Below are 15,726 nucleotides of genomic sequence, written 5' to 3' on the forward strand. Positions count from 1 at the left end.
GTATTCATCTGATTGAGCAGTCTTAGTCCTCTTAGAGATCTGTTGGTAACCATCAAGGCATGCATGCCATTACTATACCCTTAGGGTTATGGTACCATGCTGGTTCATAGGTGTAACTGGGTAAGAATGTTGGTTGCTCACTTCCTTTGAAAACTTTAACGGCAACTTCTAGTACAATCATGAAATTTGCAGGCAAATGAATGGAACTAGAAAAAAATTCATCCTGAGTGAGGTAACCCAGATCCAGAAAGACAAACATGGTATGTACTCACACATAAGTGGATATTAGGTGTAGATCAAAGGATAACCAGGCTGTAATTTTTCAGTTTTAAAGACATTAGTTTTGGAATACACATCACATCTCCTTAAAAGAAACCATTTAATAAAATTACACTATCTTTTTTCTCTAAGGAATGGTAATGAGGGTTAAGTGTAACTGAAGGTAAAATAATGAAATCCCTATGAGAAAAGGAAGTAAAAAATACACATTTTACACTTATTCAGAATACCGTATTGAGTAAAATGTAGAGATTATTCTTTTTTTAAAATTCTCATAATAGTAATGGTCAACAGCTTCTGGTTGGCTTCTGAATGGTATAGTTAAACAATATCCTTAAGACAACCCCACAGCAAGTTCACACCCCTCAGTAAGTAGCGTTGGCTCCATCCATATTCCATTGCCTAGTCAGACTTCTACAGCCTGGGACCCACTCCTGGCTTATGGAAAGAGACATCTTCGTGTAATGAGCTGAATAAACCCCTGGCATACCCATGTTATTTTTGTTTAAAAATAATAAGTATTAACCAACCACTTTCCCAGGTGCTATTGCTTCACCGAGGAAACCCAAGGTGTTGCTGTAGGGATCTGAGTCCTGTGGGCCCTGTGGTTCTGCTTCACATCCCACTCTCCTGCAGTCATACAGCGTAGAGCTCATAAACCTTCTTTACACATTGCACCAGGCTGCCAGTGCTTTTGTGTTGTGCAGTCTCTTTCTGTGCAGGTCCTCCTTCCGAACCAGCACCACTGGTGTGGAGGAGGTGAACCTGTGCAGAGGCAGGCAGGACAGTTTATAGGCATCATACTCCACCTGGTACTTGCAGCAAGGGTCAAACTGCCAGGAGATCCCATAGAGGGTACAGCAGGCCAGGCTCAGCTCAGCACACCAGTGGGTGGGGAGAGGTAGTGTGAGTAATCCAGGGGCAATGCCAATAGGGTGAAGAGGCAGCCAGTGCCAGCCAACACGGCAGTCTTGTGCAGGCAATTGCCCACGGTGATCCAACATGCTGCCTCATCTCCAATTCGTGTGGGCTCTATCACAATTTACTTGTACTGGGCTTCCAGCGCCTCTCCAGCTCATACTCAAACTGGTCCTGGGCATTCTCCCCACTGTAGATTTCATGCACTATGTAGCAGTCGGTGACTGACAGGCTAACCGTTCCAACAATCGTGGAGCTCTCAGGGATGCTCAGAGGCCCTAAGAGCAGTACCAAATAGCCCAAGAAAGGATAGGCAGGGCTATGTTAGAGCTGGTCCAGGCTGGCACACAGATGGCAGAATACAGATACCGGCTCTGCTTTCCTAGATGGGTAAGTGTGCCTCAAAGAGGCCAGCAGGACAAACGGCAATCTGCCATGATCGCCGTCAGAATGCTCAATTTTGGACAAGAATTCAGGTTACGGTTCAGAGTCTGATGTTCTTCATTACAAATGCTGTTGTTTTCCCTCTCTCGGCACGGACCCAGACGCCTCCTTCCCCACGCAGCCATCCTGGAGACTCGAGAATCTTCTTAAAAGAAATACTTTACTCTTTTAAAGTCCCACCCAAGATAGAGGAATAATATTCAAAATTTCTTTCTCTAATATCTTCCTATTATTGAGACTGTACAGGGATACAATTGCAGATGTACAGTTGTTGTTCTCATCTTCATAAAGACTTTTGACACTTTCTGTGACTCTATCTGTGAGACATAATTTAGAGAAATAACATTTCTCCTAAAAATGTGATACCCTCAGGGAAGATGACATTTCTTCCCTCTGCTGAGGATATATCAGATTAAGAGTAACTTATCAGGAGGAGACTGAAACAAAAGAGTTGCTGAAATACATGATAAATTATGCACACTGTGTTTATGAGAAAATCATGAAACACAGAAACTTACAGGACCAGGAATTTGATACACCAGCTAAAGAATTATTTGTTTAAGGATGTTAAGAAAAATAGGACAGAATCATAAAGTTGACCAAAACCACTAGGAATATAGTGCTACAAAGGCAAGAGAAATATCAGGAAGGGTATTTCTGTGTGATAGTATAAAACTATAAGAGTAATTATTGGGAAATACTTGAATAGGTATTTGCTGTATGGAGTTCATTGGTGATGTTTATGTGAGGCACTGAGTGAATGGTGAAGATAAAATTCAGATGGGTGATATGGTGAAATAGAGACAATAAAGTGGAAAGCATATTAGTATATGTAAACCTTGGAAAAGTGTACATGTATTACTGAATTAGAAGTGCCACTATGACAATGATCAGAAAATAAACCAGGGATATATGAAATGCCAATGAATACTTGGAGAATAGCTGAGTGAGTAGGGGTGATATTTTTATTGAAATTTTTTCCCTTCTTAAATTTTATTATGCTTTCTTGAGGCAGAGAAAATGAGCATGGCTAGAGTATGAATAGTTAAGAAGAGCTTTGGAGATGGGTTGGGGGTTAGTGGGGAACATGGGAGGATGGGAGAGTGGGGGAATGGGGTATGGATATGTAAATATGAGTGGTAATTAAAGAATTTAAAAAATTAAAAAATAAGAGCTTTGGAGAGTTTCATTTTATTTTGTTTTATTTTTAATTTAAATTAGAAATAATCTTATTTTACATATCACTCCCAGTTCCCTGATAATTAAAGTCTGTCACATCATTTGGGGCAGGGCCCAGGCCCTCACCCATGTATCTAGGCTGAGAGAGCATCCCTCCATGGGGGAATGGTCTCCCAAAGCCCATTCATGCACTAGGGATAAATACTGGTAACACTGTCAGAGGTCCCATAGACTTCCCAGACCCCCCAACTGACACCCACACCCTTGTTCAGGGGTTTGGTTTGGTCTTATGCTGGTTCCTCAGGTATCTGACTGGGGTCCCTGAGCTCCCACTTGCTCAGTTCAGCTGTTTCTGTGGGTTTCCCAAGCATGGTCTTGACCCCTTTGCTCATCATTCCTCTCTCTCTACAACTAGATTCCAGAAGTTTGGCTCAGTGCTTAGGTGTGAATCTTTGCTTCTGCTTCCATCAGCTACTGGATGAAGGCTCTAGGATGACATTTAAGGTAGTCATCAATCTCATTATAGAGGAAGGGCATTTATTATAGCCTCTCCACTATTGCTTAGATTCTAAGTTGGGTTTATCCTTGTGAATCTCTGGAAGAATGAGTCAGGGGAAGAATAGAGGAGAGAAAGAAAAGCAATACCGTAATTGATGGAACCATTATAGGTTTAAATAGAAATCTGACACTAGGAAATGTTGAGAGATTTTCATTTTATTAATATGTATAATAAATGTTATTCCATATTCTCGACTGTCTTAGAAATAATGGAAAGAAAATACTAACTAAAAAAGCAGTGCTTTGTCATGGATCTTACATTTTAATTATGAGGGTGACTAAATTAAATATAAATAATATATTATAGTTATAGTTTTACATTTATTAAATACAATAGGTATAATATACAATATATACAAATTAAGTTTAATTTTAGATATAGCTTGGCAGTAAGTGCTAATGTGGTAAATAGGACAGAAAATTAATTAAGGGTAATATGTACTGGCAATTTATATTAAGAAAATGTTTCTGTGAGAAAATGTGTGTTTTTGTTTCTTTCTTTCTCTTTTAATTATTTTTATACAATGTGCTATGACTGTGTTTTCCTCTCTCCCCCCAATTCCTCACAGATCCTCCCTTACCTCCCAAATATCTCCCCACCCAACTTTATGTTCTTTCTCTCTCTTCAATTAAAAAAAAGTCAAGAAACACACACACACACAAACAGAAACAAAAACAAAGAAGCAAAATAGTAATAAGAAAAGAAAAAAACCAAAACAAAGCACAATGAAGGAAATAGTAAACAAAAATATCATTGACTTTGTTTCATGTTAGCCAACTACTACTGGTCACAGGGCTTGCACTGAGACTCCACTGAAGAAAACTGCTTTTCTTTTTTTCAGGAGGTATCAATTGAAGATAGCATCTTGGTTTGTAGTGGGACTCCCAAACACCCAACACACACCCATTCACTTTCCCCTCTCAGCACTTCCAGCTTATCTGCCTTTCACCTGTTTGGTCTTGTCTATATTATCTAGCATGTCACCTAGCCTTTATAGCATGACAGCTGTCTTACATAATAAATGACATGGTCCTCACAGAGTAAGTATGTTTTATAAGGTTCTCGGGGAGGGTGTCTGAGGTGCTGCATCAACAGAAAGAAAAGTACCATAGCTGAGCAGAGGAAAGAGTGAAGAAAAATTAGGTCACAAATATGGAAGGAGTTACAGAATGTTCATATTCTAGCAAACCATCATAGAGAACTTGTTTTGCATTCTGAGAGAGGAAGGCATTGGAGGATTTTGAGCAAAGGATTGTTAAGACAGAACTTTTTACTTTTTCACACCATTACTACTAATTTGGTTTGATAAATGATCTTAACACTCAAGGACAAAACTCAGAAGACCACTGGTAGCCAAAATCAAGAGAGAAATGTGCTTATGAATCAAAAATATGGCTATCATATAACCCATATACTACCATTTAGTATTTACCCAAGTACTCTAAGTTAACATATCTCAGAAATACTTGCACATCAATGTGTATTACAAAATTATTCACAATAGTGTCCAAATATCCTCTAGGTGTCCAACAACAGAGGAATGGATTTTTAAAATGTGTCATATTGCAATTACAGTCACCTGCTTTTTGATAGGTGTTAAACATGTACACTAAAAGGAAGATAGCATCTGTAATCTTTAGTGTTGTGGGAAATGGATGTCTGCATGTATGTGTTAGTAAGAGTTCTCTAGTGTAACAGAATTTATAGAATGAATCTCTATCTATATATAAAGGGGATTTATTAGAATGACTTATAGGCTGTGGTACAGATAATCTAACAATGCCTTGCATATGAACAGAAGTTTCAGGAATCACACACTTGGCATTGAGTTTGTGTTTAATAGTCCAAAGCTTCAATGAGAAGCTTTATTCTCAGTCATGCTGGGCATCCCCCTTCTAAAATTTCTGTTTGGTAATAGTATTTGGGTTTTCATATATCTTTTTCATAACCTCTTCATTTTGGTTATTCTTCTCTCGTTTGCCCTATCATTTCCTGCACAAAACAAGAGAAGTTCTTTCCAACTCTATTAGTTGTTCATTATAAATAGAAGCTAAGACACTAATGTAAAAATGCCAAACACCTTGGCTATGTTATTTAAAGAAAGACTGGAAATGACCTGATAACCTATTCCTTGATGGCCACTTTCCACATTGCTAGAAGTTGATATACAGCATACTAAGGGTGAAGAGACAATTACCAATGGTTTTATCCATCTGTGAACTGTATGAACTACAATGCTATTCTGCCAAGCAAGATGTGTCCATTTGTGGAATAGTGGCATGACTATTACATGGATAACCAACATTCTTTATTTGAGGTTTATTATCCAGGAGGAACCCCATTCCTGGTATTGTAAACTCTCTCAAAAGTCCATGATGATGGGTCATAGGTCTGTGAGAGAACATAATTCTATTGTTTAGTTAATTTGACATAGCATCAAACTGCCATATATACATATACATTGTGTATTTGACTGTGTGTGTGTGCATGCATGCCAGAAGACAACGAGAAAGTCCATGAAATGTCATCTAATGTGCAAAGCACAGATATTGCAATTATCAACTTCCAAAGTAAGAATGACTCGCTGTGTCTGCAAATGGAAGTATCAATGGACAGGCAAGAATTACGGAGAAACTCGGGGGCTTCTGCCACTGCTGAGCTGTTTTATGTGGACAGTGAACTGGTGGGATGGATTCCTCTAATTTTCTGCCTGAGTTCCTATCTCCAGTTTTCTGCCTTGAGTTCCTGCCTTTGTTTCCCCTGATGACAGACTATATTTGAGATTGTAAGGCAAATAAACACTCACCTGAGCCAAGCTGGTTTTGTTCAGTATTTTAGCACAGAAACAGAAAGAAAATTAGAACAGGTATTCTCTCACACACACTCCCTTCTCCTCTGAAAGATGCTCTATCAAAGTCTTTATTCTATATAAAGATAGTTTTTTGTTTTGTTTAGTTTTTTCTAGTATGGTCTCTGTGAGTTTTAGAAGACTTCCTTGATCTGCTTCTTCAACCCAGTGGTAGGGATACAGGCATGCCAAGAGAAATTATCAGCTTTCTTCCTGGGTGTTGGGATCTGGAATCCAGGCCTCAGTCTATGCCACAAGTATTCTTAATGTCTGAGTCACCTCTCCAGGTGAATGCAATTTTTAAAATATTATTTGGGTTTTTTTATTCTTTGAAATTTTCATACATGTATATATCTTGATCACATCCATGCCCCACTTTCTCATTCTCCTCAGGTTTCTCTCAACACATCCTCTTCTCAACTCCATCCTCCCTTTTCTTTTTTCTTTTTGAATTTAGAAGAGAGTCAAATTAGTGTTGCTTAAATGCACAAGGGTTTGGTGCCCTCCACTGGGGCCTGTGTAACCTAAGAGTGGACATATTCCTTCAAAGAAAAGTGACTGTTCAACCCATATCAATGATCAACTGTGGATAGTTCCTCAACTAAGAATGCTGTCCGTCCACTGTCTGGGCTAGAATTATTAAGTGGCTCAATTTAAGCAATGGCCATGTCATGTCCAGAGGACAGCTTTGCCAGCACTCACTCTTACACACCAGCTCTTACATTTTGTCCCTCTTCCAGTGTGATGTTCCCTGAGCCTCTGAGCATGTAAGAAAGGCTAACATTTTTAACTTAGGTGGAGAACATATAATATCCAGGCTGAAAAATCATATGCACAGCCACTGCTCTGAAAGGATTGGCAACTTACACAGTGGGCTGGACCTCTCCACATCAATCATTAATTAAAAAACAAAAGTGCCCACAGACAAGCCCTCAGGCCAACCTAATGGAAGCAATTCTTCAGTTGACATTCCCTCTTCCAGGTGACATTAGTTTGTGTCAAGTTGTCAAAAACATGATATCTCATATCCTCTTCTGAACTCTATCCATGTGTACACACACACACACACACACACACACACACACACACACACACACACGATACGTACAGACACTTCAAGCACATAAAAATACAAGTTTGTGTCCATCTGCTATTCCATAAAATGGAAACAATTCTTTAGAAATCTGACAAGTGTCATTAATCATAATGGACTTAATTTCCACAAAGCAACAATTCAATATAGTATGCAATCTCCATTTCACATAGTTCCTCATTCTCACGTTTACAATTTTTAAGATTCTTCTTATTTCATGTGTCTGAGTGCCTGCAAGGATATTTGCACACTACCACGTGCATGCCTAGTGTCCACGGAGAGCAGGAGATTGGGTCCAGTGTGATGGAACTGGACTTTCAGTTGTTTGTGAACCACCATGTGGATGAAAGGAACCAAACCCACATCCTCTGCAAAAGCAGCTAGTGCTCTGAACCAGAGTTGCCGTTCTAGCTTCTTTTGTTCATATTTATTTGAGTTGTGATTTTATACTAATCTCTGCAAGCCTTTTATTCCTGGTTCTTCATTGCATAGTACACTTTACAAAATGTCAAGAGTGCTTGCCAAAACTTCTTGAGCAACAAATTTCTAGCTAGCATCTCAGTAGGCTTGTAATGAACATCATTGTCTGCATGTGTACATAAACAAAGGAGTGGAAACACCGTGAAATACATCCATTTTATAATTTCTCACAGTTTGTAGCTCTGTATAGGGTTTTCAGGTTTGAATATTATAATACTGTATTTTGAGTACTTCCATCATTATCTATTAGCACACTCTAGTTCAAGTTAAAAGGAGTGTTGTTTGTGTAGATCCTGCTGAGCAAAGCACTGTATTACTCAGCCACACACTCATTAGTTCAGCAGGTCTATGAGAAATAATCAGCTTTCGTAGGCCTGTGATCTGTAGCTAAGCATACATATGTCAGCTCTGCACTTAGGAAGATAATTTTAACACAGGAGAAATTTAAGCCTTAACAATTGAATTAAGGTGAAAAGTGCATTTAGTAAATTGGGGGAAAATGAATAAAATTTTTAAAAACTTAAGGTTAGGAAGATTTCTTTTGATTAAATGGTCAGAAATCTCAACAATATGGTCATCTGAAGATGACTATTTCAGTGGGAAGACCTTTTCCTCTCTGTTTCTCCAGAATCAATTCCCTGGTTTCCTCTGTAGTGCTGCAATATAATACCACCTCCAGCCTTTCTTCAGATCTTCCACATCTCCTGTGCCCCATAACCCATTCCCTCCTGACCTCCTTATTCACACTCACTGCTATACCCCAGCTCCCAACTCCAGCAGGTACCCTCTGCTCAACCACAGGGCATGCCTGCCAGAAAACCAGGTAGGCTTCCTACAGACCTTCTCTCTCTGTTTTCCCCCAGAAGCAAGCCTTGAGTCTCCCTTCTAGTGCTGCAATAGAACACCAGCTTTATCCTTCCTTCAGCCCTGCCCACATCTGTGGATCCCACAGACAATCCTTTCCAAAACACTGTTCCCTAACTTGTTTCTTTGTCCCAGAACCCAACTCCAGCAGGCAGCTCCTGCTAAAGGCCACTCCTCCAAAAGCAACAAGTAGACTGACGACAGACCAACACCTCTCCTAGTACTGGTAAGAACCAAACACCCAGTCTTATCCCAAGCTTTGTTGAAGAAAACCTACTGTGGTCTCTCCTATTCCTCTCTGACTACATACTCAATGGCTTACAAAAACCTTCTCCTCCAACCGTCCATTCCCCAAACTCATCCCAGTTACTCAGTTTCCAGCACTAGCAGACATTCCCTGTGAATACTACAGCTTAATGGGACAGGAAAACAAGCAACACACAGCCATCAGAGTCCCAAAATCATGATAGGAAACAGAAAGCAAGAAAAAAATTACCCAACAAGGACAAATCCAGAAATCAATTTTTAGTCATCCCAAACCCAGATACTAAAACATCAGTGTAAAAACACAGTAACACCCAGGACAATATGTCCCTGATAGAGTCCAGCTATCCCACCACAACAAACCTGAATAATCCAACACAGCTGAAGCACAAGAATAAAACCTTAAAAAAGACTTTATGATAGATGTCCTTAAAGAGAAAATGAATGAATCCTTTAAAAATTTCCAGAAAAACACAAACAATATAAGCAAATAAAACTATTCAAGACCTGAAATTTCAAATAGAATTGATAAAGAAAACCCAAACTGGGGGCAGGGGGTTGCTGGAAGTGAAAATTATAGGAATTTGAAAAGGAAATACAGAGTCTAGCTTCACCAACAAAATAGAAGAGATGGAAGAGAAATCTTCAGGCATTGAAGATATGATAGAAGAAATGTGTATATAGGTCAAAGAAAATGTTAAATAAAAAACAAAACCTGGCACAAACATCCAGGAAATCTGGCACACTATGAAAAGGTCAAACATAAGAATAATAGGTATAGAGGAAGAAGAAACCCAGATCAAAGACCCAGGAAATGTCTCCAATAAAATCATAGAAGAAAATGTTCCTAAATGAAAAAAGGTACAAGAAGCATACAGAATACCAAATAGATTGGATCAGAAAATAAAGTCCCCTCAGCATACAATAATGAAAACATTAAATGTACAGGAAAAAGAAAGAATATTAAAAGCTATGAGGGAAAAAGATCAAGCAAAAGGCAGACCTGTTTGAATTTCACCTGATTACTCAATGGAGACTCTTAAAAGCCAGAGAGGCCTGGACAGATGTGGTACAGACTCTAAGAGACCACAGATGCTGGTCCAGACTACTATATCCAGCAAAACTTTCAATTACTATAGATGAAAAAATAAGATATTCCATGATAAAATCAAATGTAAACAATATCTATCTACAAATTCATCCATACAGAAGATATTAGGAAACTTCAAACCTAAGGAGTTTTAACTACACACATGAAAACAAAAGAAATAAATAATTCTTAACAGCAAAATTAAAAGAATGGAAACACACACACCCATGCATGCTTGCACACATGTCACCACCATCAATAAAAACAATGAAATAACAGGCATAAATAATCATTGGTCAATGGTATTTCTCAATATCAATAGTCTCAATTCCCCAATAAAAAGACACAAAATAGAAAAAAAATGGATGTGAAAAGAGGACCCATCCTTCTGTTGTGATCAAGAAGCACACTTCAGCATCAAGGATAGATATTATCCCAGAGTAAAGGATTTGAAAATGATATTCCAAGCAAATGGATTTAAGCAAGCTGGCATATCCATTTTAATAACTAACAAAATAGACTTCAAACCAAAAATAATCAATAACTAACAAAATAGACTTCAAACTAAAAATAATCAAAAGAGATAGGGAAGGACACTACATGCTCATGAAAGGAAAAATCCACCACAATAACATTTCAATTATTAACATCTATGCCCCAAACACAAGGGCACCCAAGTTTATAAAAAAAAAAAAACACTATCACAGTTTAAATCACATATTGACCCTCATACAAAATAGTGTGAGATTTCAATACCCCATTCTCACTAATGGCTATGTCACCCAGACAACAACTAAACAGAGAAATACTGGAGCTAGAAGAGGTTATAAACCAAATGTATCTAAGAGATATTTACAGAACATTTCACCCAAACACACAAAAATTATACCTTCTACTCTACACCTCATGGAACTTTCCCCAGAATTGACCACTTACTCCAACACAACAAAAATATCCACAGATACAAGGAAATTTAAATAACCCCTGCAGCCTATTACACCTTAGGGATTAAAGCTGGATATCAATAACAGAAACAATGGAAAGATTACAAACTCATGGAAACCTAACAACTCTGTAATGAATGAAAATGAGTCAAGACAAAAAATTAAAAATAAAAGAAATTAAAGAGTAAAGAATTTGTAGACTTTAGTGAAAATGAATAGACAACATACCCAAACTTATGTAACACAGGAACCTGTGCTAAGAGGAAAGTTCATAGCACTGAGTTCTTACATAAAAATCTCAGATATCATACTAGCAACTTAACAGCATGCCTAAAACCTCTAGAACAAAAAGAAGTGATGATACACAAATGGAGTAGAGGCAGCAATATTCAAACTAAAGGCTGAAACAAATTAAATAGTAACAAAGCAAACAATACAAAGAATCAATGAAACAAAGTGGTCGTTCTTTGAGGAAATCAACAATATAGACAAACACTTATCAAACATAACTAAGAGGTAAAGGAAGAGCATCCAACTTCACAAAAGCAGAATGAAAAGGGGAACCTAACACCAGACACTGAGGAAAATCCAAAGAATCACACACATATGGACAAATGGGTTTTGGTAAATAAGTCAGAAATGCACACTGGAAAAAAAGACAGCCTCTTCAACAAACAGTACTGGTCAAACTGGATGAATGTATGTAGAAGAATGCAAATATATCCATATTTATCACCCTGCATAAAACTCATGTCCCAGTGGATCAAAGATCTCAATATAAAACCAGGTACACTGAACCAGATAGAAGAGAATGTGAGGAATAACCCTGAATGCAATGACACTGAAGACAACTTCCTGAACAGAGAACACTGATAGCACAGGCACTAAGATCAACAATTAATAAATGGGACCTTATGAAACTGAAAAGCTTGTCAGGGCAAGGACATTGCCCAAAAGACAAAATGACAACCTGCAGAGTAAGAAAAGATTTTCGTCAACTCCACATTCAATAGAGGATTAATATCTGAAATACATAAAGAACCCAAGAAACCAGATATCAAAAAAAATTAAAAAATAGGCCACAGATCTACACAGAAAATTATCAATAGAGCAATCTCAAATAGCTGAGAAACACTTAAAGAAATGTTCAGTGTCGCTAGCCATCAAGGAAATGCAAATCAAAGTAACTTTGAGATTCCATCTTCCACCTGTCAGAATGATTAAGAACAAAGCAAAAGTGACAGTTCATGCTGGATGTGGAGCAAGAGGAACACTCCTCCATTGCAAATGAGAGTTCAAACTTGTACATCCACTATGAAAAGAAATAAGGTGGTTCCTCAGAAAATTGGGAATCAATCTACCTCAAGGCTCAGTATCTTGTCTGGATACCTAAAGGCACTGCATCCTACCATAAGGACAATTGTTCAACCATGTTCACTGAGGTTTTTTCACAATAACCAGAAACTGGAAACAATTTGGATGTCCCTAAACAGAAGAATGGATAAATAAATTATGGTAATTTACATAATGGAGTATTAATCAGCTATGGATACAACTGGAAAAAGTCATTCTGAGTGAGGTAACACAGTAGTCCTCAAAGCAATTGTCTAAGCAAGGAAGGAACAGAGAGACTGGATCATATATTTATAGAACTAGTTAGATATAGATGTACATTTCAGTTGCAACTGGATGCCAGCCTAGTTTAAAATATCTCTAAAGATTCATGTGTTGAAAGCTTTTTAACAGCCTGTGGCACCATTGGAAGATGGTGAAATCTTTAAGAAATGACACCCACCAGAATGAAGTTAGTTTTCTAGAGGTATGCCATGATGAAATATTTCCTTCTTGTTTCCTGACCTTGTTCATTTGTTTCCTGACCACTATGAGATTTTCTCTACCATGTGTTCCCAAAATATAACCAGTACAGGCACCAAAGTAATAAATTCAATTGATTATGTATTGATGCCTCTGGAACCATTAGTCAAAAGAAATATTTTCTCCCTGTACATAGACTACATCAGGTACTTCATTCCAGCAGGTACTTCATTCCAGAGATGAAAGCTGACTAGCACAGATGGATGTCATTGAAGAATGGTAAATAATGAAATACGTGCAGAAGGCAATAGTGGAGCACACAAGAGAAACAACATTATAGTGACATTTTTTTAAAAGGAAAGAAATCAGTGACAGTGACAACCCCTTGTTTTGTTTCAGTTTGCTGTCATTTTGCGTGTTGCTCCCAAAATTGTTTTTCATGTTGAATAATCAATTTTCTAGTCTTGCTGGTATTCATGTATAGGCAAAACTTTCTAAAATATTTGTTGAAACACTGCATACAAAGCACTTTGCTTTCCCTGTATTCTGTAAAATAGCGTGATTTTCATTAGAACGGTGTAGGCATCTCTTCACCTGGATCTAACACAGGCTTTGCACTGGCCCTTCTTTTCATTCCATCCTGGTGTTAGTAGTGTGTGAATCGTATTATTTCACATTAAGAAGAGACTTATGAGACCATTCTCGGCCTGCTGCAAGAAATTATACAAATGGATTGTAAATCATCTTTTTATTATCCCACAGTTGCTACTGAATTGTTTAGATAGGAACAAAGGATTTGAGTCTTTTATTAGGTTGGACAAAAGTGGAAAAACAATAAAATGCCTAGAAAATGTGTCACACAGGAACAATAAAGTAGTGATAAAAATGACTTGGGTTTTGTTATTCATTTTTGATGTTTGGCATCCGGTGCTTAGGAAGCATGCAAGAGGGTCTTACATAGTAGACAATAAATTATTCAAAGCTGTTGCATTGTAGAAGTTAAGTCTTGATCTCTCTCTGTCTCTCTGTCTCTTTCTCTGTCTCTTTCTCTGTCTCTCTCTCTGTCTCTCTCTCTCTCTTTCTCTCTCTCTCATTCCCTCTATACTTGTTAACAAGGGCCTCTATTAGAACATAATAAAATGGAATTTGAGATGGAAAATCGGAGCCTAAAGCAGCTTACAACCATCAAGCAGTGAAATGCAATGCAAATGCGGGCACTAAAATCTGGAGCATTTAAAACACAGTCCAAATGAAAATTTCTAGGAGCCAGGCTCTGCATTTGCTCTTGGCAATTTTAGATGGTGTGCTATTGTTCTATTTACATATCTGTTGTAGCTAGAGTAACATAACTTTTCTTCTGAGTGTTGAATATTTTATTTTTATTGTTGTGAAGAGTCTAAAATATTAAACTTGTTGATATAGGGCCTAAGACAAAAGTTACATGGAAGTAAACTCTGAACATAACCATAAATAAGAGGCAAAATGTAAATATAGCACTCAACTATATGCCCCACAAATAACGCTTGGATTTTACTTGGATAGAATATTCTAGTCTCATTTTAACTTATCAGCACCACTGTGTTTTCTTCTGGGAAGTGATATTTTATGCCTTTCATACTTGGCCTATTTGTTGGCTTTATTCTGATGTAATGATGAATGCTAAATAGTGCTTATTTGTTGAAGTCACCTGAGATGGGGATTATATCTCATAAAGAGTATTCCAATTTGGTCATTTATTTTATAAAACACATATTTGGCAAGCAGGGCATGGTGGGAAACATCTGCAATCCCAGAACTCAGGAGATCGAGGGGAGGTATATGCAGTCTTCCAGGTCATTCCATTCCTCATAAGAATATCCTTCCCCCAATCCCCAACTCAGTAGTATATAATTTACCACAAATAAAATTTCAATCTGTTATAGAATTGTCATTTCAAGTCAATCATGGTGGTAAACTTCTTCAATTTCAGCTCTAGGAAGGCAGAGGCAGGTGGATTTCTATGAGTTCCAGGCCAGCCAGAGATACATAATAGCCTTCCTCTCCTATTCTCTTTCCCTTTCCCTTTCCCTCTCCCTCCCCGCTCCCCCTCTCTCCCCTTTCTCTGTGTCTCTGTCTTAGACACACACACACACACACACACACACACACACAAAATGATTTCACAGACCACTCATTTTTTTTTTTTTTAAATTTCCTTCACCAAACCAAATCAACACAAAGTTTGGTCGTGAACATGGCCTCTTTTACTTAACTTGTTTTTCTGCTAATACTTGTTTAGTGTTATTGTTTTAGATGTCCTCTTTTCTCTGAGGACTTCCTTGCCTTTGAATCCCAAGGGCAGAATAACTCTGTTGCTTGCAATTGGCACACACCTTAGAAAGCAGCACAATATGCAGGGACAGAGGTCTGTGTTGGTGGTGATGCCCACAATTAGTGAAGCTGATGCTGTTACTACCACAAGGCTGAAGGCACTGTGGCTCATAAAGCTGTGGACACAGGATGTTAAGCACAGGGTGGAGACTTAACCATTTCCATTATTTCACTTCGCATTGCCAGATATGACTCTGGTTACTTTTCAAAATATGTGGATCTCTTTCCTTTCCTCTCTTCATCTCAAATAAAAATTGGCAAATCTCCATTGTTCAGCCTAGTCTCAACCCAGGGCTCTGATGTAAGATCATGTGGTATCATTCTTTTCAGACCAGGCTTAAACATAACTGTGTGATATTCTGTCACCCTGGGCCTCCCTCCAGCCCTGCAGTGTGTGACCTCTGAAATACCTATTAGTTACATGGGGCAGGTCCCACACAGTGTAGACCTGGGTCCTAAACTTTCCCAAACTGAGATGGTGTCAGAGGCCTAAGCATTTTTCATTCCTTAAAGAAGCCTTTTACTGTAAGTCATCCATACAATTCCAAGTATCTTTCCAACATACCCTCATCTGGGAAT

At 38.1% G+C, this 15,726-nt stretch overlaps 1 pseudogene; it reads right to left on the reverse strand.

Moving 5' to 3' along the window:
* Positions 1 to 915: 915 nt before the first annotated feature.
* LOC100773867 lies at positions 916 to 1,766 on the reverse strand (annotated as a pseudogene).
* Positions 1,767 to 15,726: the final 13,960 nt, after the last annotated feature.

This window comes from Cricetulus griseus (assembly GCF_003668045.3).
Source record: "Cricetulus griseus strain 17A/GY chromosome 1 unlocalized genomic scaffold, alternate assembly CriGri-PICRH-1.0 chr1_1, whole genome shotgun sequence".
NCBI classification, from domain to species: domain Eukaryota; kingdom Metazoa; phylum Chordata; class Mammalia; order Rodentia; family Cricetidae; genus Cricetulus; species Cricetulus griseus.